The sequence below is a fragment of the Oncorhynchus gorbuscha genome, unplaced genomic scaffold, assembly GCF_021184085.1.
Source record: "Oncorhynchus gorbuscha isolate QuinsamMale2020 ecotype Even-year unplaced genomic scaffold, OgorEven_v1.0 Un_scaffold_12692, whole genome shotgun sequence".
Classification (NCBI taxonomy): Eukaryota; Metazoa; Chordata; class Actinopteri; order Salmoniformes; family Salmonidae; genus Oncorhynchus; species Oncorhynchus gorbuscha.
The window spans coordinates 1-8,322 of record NW_025755005.1 but is presented as its reverse complement, the minus strand read 5'-3'; the positions used below and the strand labels follow the sequence as shown (position 1 = coordinate 8,322).

The 8,322-nt window shown below is 42.5% G+C and overlaps 9 non-coding genes across 9 annotated transcripts; 5 read left to right on the top strand and 4 right to left on the bottom strand.

The window, feature by feature from the left end:
• Positions 1-491: 491 nt before the first annotated feature.
• trnag-ucc lies at positions 492-563 on the top strand. Its single transcript has one exon. It is a non-coding gene; the product is annotated as a tRNA-Gly (tRNA).
• A 286-nt stretch (positions 564-849) lies between these two features.
• trnap-agg lies at positions 850-921 on the bottom strand. The gene has a single exon. It is a non-coding gene; the product is annotated as a tRNA-Pro (tRNA).
• Positions 922-1,940: 1,019 nt separating this feature from the next.
• trnag-ucc lies at positions 1,941-2,012 on the top strand. The gene has a single exon. It is a non-coding gene; the product is annotated as a tRNA-Gly (tRNA).
• Positions 2,013-2,607: 595 nt separating this feature from the next.
• Positions 2,608-2,679, bottom strand: trnap-agg. Its single transcript has one exon. It is a non-coding gene; the product is annotated as a tRNA-Pro (tRNA).
• Positions 2,680-3,973: 1,294 nt separating this feature from the next.
• Positions 3,974-4,045, top strand: trnag-ucc. The gene has a single exon. It is a non-coding gene; the product is annotated as a tRNA-Gly (tRNA).
• Positions 4,046-4,330: 285 nt separating this feature from the next.
• Positions 4,331-4,402, bottom strand: trnap-agg. The gene has a single exon. It is a non-coding gene; the product is annotated as a tRNA-Pro (tRNA).
• Positions 4,403-5,485: 1,083 nt separating this feature from the next.
• Positions 5,486-5,557, top strand: trnag-ucc. The gene has a single exon. It is a non-coding gene; the product is annotated as a tRNA-Gly (tRNA).
• A 286-nt stretch (positions 5,558-5,843) lies between these two features.
• Positions 5,844-5,915, bottom strand: trnap-agg. The gene has a single exon. It is a non-coding gene; the product is annotated as a tRNA-Pro (tRNA).
• A 1,028-nt stretch (positions 5,916-6,943) lies between these two features.
• Positions 6,944-7,015, top strand: trnag-ucc. The gene has a single exon. It is a non-coding gene; the product is annotated as a tRNA-Gly (tRNA).
• Positions 7,016-8,322: the final 1,307 nt, after the last annotated feature.

Below are 8,322 nucleotides of genomic sequence, written 5' to 3'. Positions count from 1 at the left end.
TAATGTTGAAAATACCCATTCAAATAGATCAGTTTTCAAGTAGAGAGATTGAGACTCAGCGTATCCGTCTCCATCCTCCACAACTGCCTATGTCCACTCTCTGGAAAGGGGAGACCCTCACGAACACGGTGGTATTCTCGATTTTTCTCTACATCCCCCACAAGTGTCAGGAGACTCGTCTGAAGTCAGAACAGTCTATGTGCCAACTTCTGTTTGTAGAATCCAAAATCTTTGGGCTTCAAAATAATGTGACCCACTTGTCGCAATGTTCTCCGTTTTGCCCTACTTTCCCCACAAGTGTCACAGGCCTAATCTGAAGGTAACCTGTACTGATTAAAATGATATATGTTTTAACCAGGGACCTCTCGCAACCTAAGCCATAATCATACACCTAAACCAACGATGCGTTTGGTCAAAGAATGATCACTTTCCACAAAAATGACGGTCAAGATATGAGTCGATGTCTCCATGTTGCTAATAACCTGCACATAGCATTGGTGGTATAGTGGTGAGCATAGCTGCCTTCCAAGCAGTTGACCCGGGTTCGATTCCCGGCCAATGCAGAGCATGAGAACTTCATTTTTTTAGGGGCTGGATGTCATTTCAAGTGTATTACATTTGAATCATTATCGTTGTTCGTGGCAGTTAGAATTGCTCCTACATTCTTCAGTTTATCTAAAATAATAAATGTTGTGCGACGTTGAACCAACAAGTGCATATGAAAATAGATTTGCAGTCCTTCGCCAAAACCATTCAGCCATCCTTGTCCTGCGCCCAAGAGGTGATAGTTGGCGTTCCGACCAGTGGCCCAAGATCTGCCTGTCTGAGCTTGTTCAAGGATCTGCAAAAGGGCTCATCCGGGATTTGAACCCGGGACCTCTCGCACCCTAAGCGAGAATCATACCCCTAGACCAACGAGCCTTATGCCCATACTTTTTTCTTTCTTTCTGCAGCAATGTCAGCTGAAGATATCGATTGACAGTCCGCCCAGTGAAGATATCGATTGACGAGTCCACGGTGCTTGGAACGATTGAACATCATGTGAGTGTTTTGTGCTTTACTTGTGAGCATGACAGTCTTCCAAACTCTTGACCATGCTTCAGTTCAAATCTTCTGTAGTTCATCTGTTGTGTCTTTCACATTCTGTCTTCTTCAGTCGCGACAGCTAACTGATGACGAGTTTTTATAAATGAATATAGTGCAAAATGAGATCAAATCATTTTTTAAAGGAAAAAATGAAAAAATAAGACTTCAAAAAGAACGGAACTCGTTTATTTTGAGTCAAATGAAGCAAAGGTACGTGAATCAAAGTAAATTAATGTTGAAAATACCCATTCAAATAGATCAGTTTTCAAGTAGAGAGATTGAGACTCAGCGTATCCGTCTCCATCCTCCACAACTGCCTATGTTACCCCTCCATATCTGCAGTGAAAGATGGTGGACCTAGATCGGTTTTTGTCAAACCATGAGACATACCTATAATCGGTCTTCTCACATAAACATCTCTAGCTTCGGAACCGTTTGACCTACAATTTCGCATGACCACTCTCTGGAAAGGGGAGACCCTCACGAACACGGTGGTATTCTCGATTTTTCTCTACATCCCCCACAAGTGTCAGGAGACTCGTCTGAAGTCAGAACAGTCTATGTGCCAACTTCTGTTTGTAGAATCCAAAATCTTTGGGCTTCAAAATAATGTGACCCACTTGTCGCAATGTTCTCCGTTTTGCCCTACTTTCCCCACAAGTGTCACAGGCCTAATCTGAAGGTAACCTGTACTGATTAAAATGATATATGTTTTAACCAGGGACCTCTCGCAACCTAAGCCATAATCATACACCTAAACCAACGATGCGTTTGGTCAAAGAATGATCACTTTCCACAAAAATGACGGTCAAGATATGAGTCGATGTCTCCATGTTGCTAATAACCTGCACATAGCATTGGTGGTATAGTGGTGAGCATAGCTGCCTTCCAAGCAGTTGACCCGGGTTCGATTCCCGGCCAATGCAGAGCATGAGAACTTCATTTTTTTAGGGGCTGGATGTCATTTCAAGTGTATTACATTTGAATCATTATCGTTGTTCGTGGCAGTTAGAATTGCTCCTACATTCTTCAGTTTATCTAAAATAATAAATGTTGTGCGACGTTGAACCAACAAGTGCATATGAAAATAGATTTGCAGTCCTTCGCCAAAACCATTCAGCCATCCTTGTCCTGCGCCCAAGAGGTGATAGTTGGGCGTTCCGACCAGTGGCCCAAGATCTGCCTGTCTGAGCTTGTTCAAGGATCTGCAAAGGGCTCATCATCCGGGATTTGAACCCGGGACCTCTCGCAACCTAAGCCATAATCATACACCTAAACCAGGTCAAAGAATGATCACTTTCCACAAAAATGACCAAGATATGACCATGTTGCTAATAACCTGACATAGCATTGGTGGTATAGTGGTGAGCATTAAGCAGTCATGACCCGGGTTCCCAACGAGCCTTATGCAGAGCTTTTTTCTGGATTCTTTCTGCAGCAATGTCAGTGAAGATATCGATTGACAAGTCCGCCCAGTGGCCCAAGATCTGCCTGTCTGAGCTTGTTCAAGGATCTGCAAAAGGGCTCATCCGGGATTTGAACCCGGGACCTCTCGCACCCTAAGCGAGAATCATACCCCTAGACCAACGAGCCTTATGCCCATACTTTTTTTCTTTCTTTCTGCAGCAATGTCAGTGAAGATATCGATTGACGAGTCCACGGTGCTTGGAACGATTGAACATCATGTGAGTGTTTTGTGCTTTACTTGTGAGCATGACAGTCTTCCAAACTCTTGACCATGCTTCAGTTCAAATCTTCTGTAGTTCATCTGTTGTGTCTTTCACATTCTGTCTTCTTCAGTCGCGACAGCTAACTGATGACGAGTTTTTATAAATGAATATAGTGCAAAATGAGATCAAATCATTTTTTAAAGGAAAAAATGAAAAAATAAGACTTCAAAAAGAACGGAACTCGTTTATTTTGAGTCAAATGAAGCAAAGGTACGTGAATCAAAGTAAATTAATGTTGAAAATACCCATTCAAATAGATCAGTTTTCAAGTAGAGAGATTGAGACTCAGCGTATCCGTCTCCATCCTCCACAACTGCCTATGTTACCCCTCCATATCTGCAGTGAAAGATGTGGACCTAGATCGGTTTTTGTCAAACCATGAGACATACCTATAATCGGTCTTCTCACATAAACATCTCTAGCTTCGGAACCGTTTGACCTACAATTTCGCATGACCACTCTCTGGAAAGGGGAGACCCTCACGAACACGGTGGTATTCTAAATGAAGCAAAGGTACGTGAATCAAAGTAAATTAATGTTGAAAATACCCATTCAAATAGATCAGTTTTCAAGTAGAGAGATTGAGACTCAGCGTATCCGTCTCCATCCTCCACAACTGCCTATGTTACCCCTCCATATCTGCAGTGAAAGATGGTGGACCTAGATCGGTTTTTGTCAAACCATGAGACATACCTATAATCGGTCTTCTCACATAAACATCTCTAGCTTCGGAACCGTTTGACCTACAATTTCGCATGACCACTCTCTGGAAAGGGGAGACCCTCACGAACACGGTGGTATTCTCGATTTTTCTCTACATCCCCCACAAGTGTCAGGAGACTCGTCTGAAGTCAGAACAGTCTATGTGCCAACTTCTGTTTGTAGAATCCAAAATCTTTGGGCTTCAAAATAATGTGACCCACTTGTCGCAATGTTCTCCGTTTTGCCCTACTTTCCCCACAAGTGTCACAGGCCTAATCTGAAGGTAACCTGTACTGATTAAAATGATATATGTTTTAACCAGGGACCTCTCGCAACCTAAGCCATAATCATACACCTAAACCAACGATGCGTTTGGTCAAAGAATGATCACTTTCCACAAAAATGACGGTCAAGATATGAGTCGATGTCTCCATGTTGCTAATAACCTGCACATAGCATTGGTGGTATAGTGGTGAGCATAGCTGCCTTCCAAGCAGTTGACCCGGGTTCGATTCCCGGCCAATGCAGAGCATGAGAACTTCATTTTTTTAGGGGCTGGATGTCATTTCAAGTGTATTACATTTGAATCATTATCGTTGTTCGTGGCAGTTAGAATTGCTCCTACATTCTTCAGTTTATCTAAAATAATAAATGTTGTGCGACGTTGAACCAACAAGTGCATATGAAAATAGATTTGCAGTCCTTCGCCAAAACCATTCAGCCATCCTTGTCCTGCGCCCAAGAGGTGATAGTTGGCGTTCCGACCAGTGGCCCAAGATCTGCCTGTCTGAGCTTGTTCAAGGATCTGCAAAAGGCTCATCCGGGATTTGAACCCGGGACCTCTCGCACCCTAAGCGAGAATCATACCCCTAGACCAACGAGCCTTATGCCCATACTTTTTTTCTTTCTTTCTGCAGCAATGTCCATACCCCCCAGTGGCCCAGACCAGCTTGTTCACTGCAAAAGGGCTCATCCGGGATTTTCACTTTTTACTTTTTTCTTTCTGCAGCAATGTCAGTGAAGATATCGATTGACGTGTCCACGGTGCTTGGAACGATTGAACATCATGTGAGTGTTTTGTGCTTTACTTGTGAGCATGACAGTCTTCCAAACTCTTGACCATGCTTCAGTTCAAATCTTCTGTAGTTCATCTGTTGTGTCTTTCACATTCTGTCTTCTTCAGTCGCGACAGCTAACTGATGACGAGTTTTTATAAATGAATATAGTGCAAAATGAGATCAAATCATTTTTTAAAGGAAAAAATGAAAAAATAAGACTTCAAAAAGAACGGAACTCGTTTATTTTGAGTCAAATGAAGCAAAGGTACGTGAATCAAAGTAAATTAATGTTGAAAATACCCATTCAAATAGATCAGTTTTCAAGTAGAGAGATTGAGACTCAGCGTATCCGTCTCCATCCTCCACAACTGCCTATGTTACCCCTCCATATCTGCAGTGAAAGATGGTGGACCTAGATCGGTTTTTGTCAAACCATGAGACATACCTATAATCGGTCTTCTCACATAAACATCTCTAGCTTCGGAACCGTTTGACCTACAATTTCGCATGACCACTCTCTGGAAAGGGGAGACCCTCACGAACACGGTGGTATTCTCGATTTTTCTCTACATCCCCCACAAGTGTCAGGAGACTCGTCTGAAGTCAGAACAGTCTATGTGCCAACTTCTGTTTGTAGAATCCAAAATCTTTGGGCTTCAAAATAATGTGACCCACTTGTCGCAATGTTCTCCGTTTTGCCCTACTTTCCCCACAAGTGTCACAGGCCTAATCTGAAGGTAACCTGTACTGATTAAAATGATATATGTTTTAACCAGGGACCTCTCGCAACCTAAGCCATAATCATACACCTAAACCAACGATGCGTTTGGTCAAAGAATGATCACTTTCCACAAAAATGACGGTCAAGATATGAGTCGATGTCTCCATGTTGCTAATAACCTGCACATAGCATTGGTGGTATAGTGGTGAGCATAGCTGCCTTCCAAGCAGTTGACCCGGGTTCGATTCCCGGCCAATGCAGAGCATGAGAACTTCATTTTTTTAGGGGCTGGATGTCATTTCAAGTGTATTACATTTGAATCATTATCGTTGTTCGTGGCAGTTAGAATTGCTCCTACATTCTTCAGTTTATCTAAAATAATAAATGTTGTGCGACGTTGAACCAACAAGTGCATATGAAAATAGATTTGCAGTCCTTCGCCAAAACCATTCAGCCATCCTTGTCCTGCGCCCAAGAGGTGATAGTTGGCGTTCCGACCAGTGGCCCAAGATCTGCCTGTCTGAGCTTGTTCAAGGATCTGCAAAAGGGCTCATCCGGGATTTGAACCCGGGACCTCTCGCACCCTAAGCGAGAATCATACCCCTAGACCAACGAGCCTTATGCCCATACTTTTTTATTTTCTTTCTTTCTGCAGCAATGTACTTTTTTTCTTTCTTTCTTTCTGCAGCAATGTCAGTGAAGATATCGATTGACGTGTCCACGGTGCTTGGAACGATTGAACATCATGTGAGTGTTTTGTGCTTTACTTGTGAGCATGACAGTCTTCCAAACTCTTGACCATGCTTCAGTTCAAATCTTCTGTAGTTCATCTGTTGTGTCTTTCACATTCTGTCTTCTTCAGTCGCGACAGCTAACTGATGACGAGTTTTTATAAATGAATATAGTGCAAAATGAGATCAAATCATTTTTTAAAGGAAAAAATGAAAAAATAAGACTTCAAAAAGAACGGAACTCGTTTATTTTGAGTCAAATGAAGCAAAGGTACGTGAATCAAAGTAAATTAATGTTGAAAATACCCATTCAAATAGATCAGTTTTCAAGTAGAGAGATTGAGACTCAGCGTATCCGTCTCCATCCTCCACAACTGCCTATGTTACCCCTCCATATCTGCAGTGAAAGATGGTGGACCTAGATCGGTTTTTGTCAAACCATGAGACATACCTATAATCGGTCTTCTCACATAAACATCTCTAGCTTCGGAACCGTTTGACCTACAATTTCGCATGACCACTCTCTGGAAAGGGGAGACCCTCACGAACACGGTGGTATTCTCGATTTTTCTCTACATCCCCCACAAGTGTCAGGAGACTCGTCTGAAGTCAGAACAGTCTATGTGCCAACTTCTGTTTGTAGAATCCAAAATCTTTGGGCTTCAAAATAATGTGACCCACTTGTCGCAATGTTCTCCGTTTTGCCCTACTTTCCCCACAAGTGTCACAGGCCTAATCTGAAGGTAACCTGTACTGATTAAAATGATATATGTTTTAACCAGGGACCTCTCGCAACCTAAGCCATAATCATACACCTAAACCAACGATGCGTTTGGTCAAAGAATGATCACTTTCCACAAAAATGACGGTCAAGATATGAGTCGATGTCTCCATGTTGCTAATAACCTGCACATAGCATTGGTGGTATAGTGGTGAGCATAGCTGCCTTCCAAGCAGTTGACCCGGGTTCGATTCCCGGCCAATGCAGAGCATGAGAACTTCATTTTTTTAGGGGCTGGATGTCATTTCAAGTGTATTACATTTGAATCATTATCGTTGTTCGTGGCAGTTAGAATTGCTCCTACATTCTTCAGTTTATCTAAAATAATAAATGTTGTGCGACGTTGAACCAACAAGTGCATATGAAAATAGATTTGCAGTCCTTCGCCAAAACCATTCAGCCATCCTTGTCCTGCGCCCAAGAGGTGATAGTTGGCGTTCCGACCAGTGGCCCAAGATCTGCCTGTCTGAGCTTGTTCAAGGATCTGCAAAAGGGCTCATCCGGGATTTGAACCCGGGACCTCTCGCACCCTGTCTGAAGCTGAAAGAATCATACCATACCCCTAGACCAACGAGCCTTATGCCCATACTTTTTTCTTTCTTTCTGCAGCAATGTCAGTGAAGATATCGATTGACGTGTCCACGGTGCTTGGAACGATTGAACATCATGTGAGTGTTTTGTGCTTTACTTGTGAGCATGACAGTCTTCCAAACTCTTGACCATGCTTCAGTTCAAATCTTCTGTAGTTCATCTGTTGTGTCTTTCACATTCTGTCTTCTTCAGTCGCGACAGCTAACTGATGACGAGTTTTTATAAATGAATATAGTGCAAAATGAGATCAAATCATTTTTTAAAGGAAAAAATGAAAAAATAAGACTTCAAAAAGAACGGAACTCGTTTATTTTGAGTCAAATGAAGCAAAGGTACGTGAATCAAAGTAAATTAATGTTGAAAATACCCATTCAAATAGATCAGTTTTCAAGTAGAGAGATTGAGACTCAGCGTATCCGTCTCCATCCTCCACAACTGCCTATGTTACCCCTCCATATCTGCAGTGAAAGATGGTGGACCTAGATCGGTTTTTGTCAAACCATGAGACATACCTATAATCGGTCTTCTCACATAAACATCTCTAGCTTCGGAACCGTTTGACCTACAATTTCGCATGACCACTCTCTGGAAAGGGGAGACCCTCACGAACACGGTGGTATTCTCGATTTTTCTCTACATCCCCCACAAGTGTCAGGAGACTCGTCTGAAGTCAGAACAGTCTATGTGCCAACTTCTGTTTGTAGAATCCAAAATCTTTGGGCTTCAAAATAATGTGACCCACTTGTCGCAATGTTCTCCGTTTTGCCCTACTTTCCCCACAAGTGTCACAGGCCTAATCTGAAGGTAACCTGTACTGATTAAAATGATATATGTTTTAACCAGGGACCTCTCGCAACCTAAGCCATAATCATACACCTAAACCAACGATGCGTTTGGTCAAAGAATGATCACTTTCCACAAA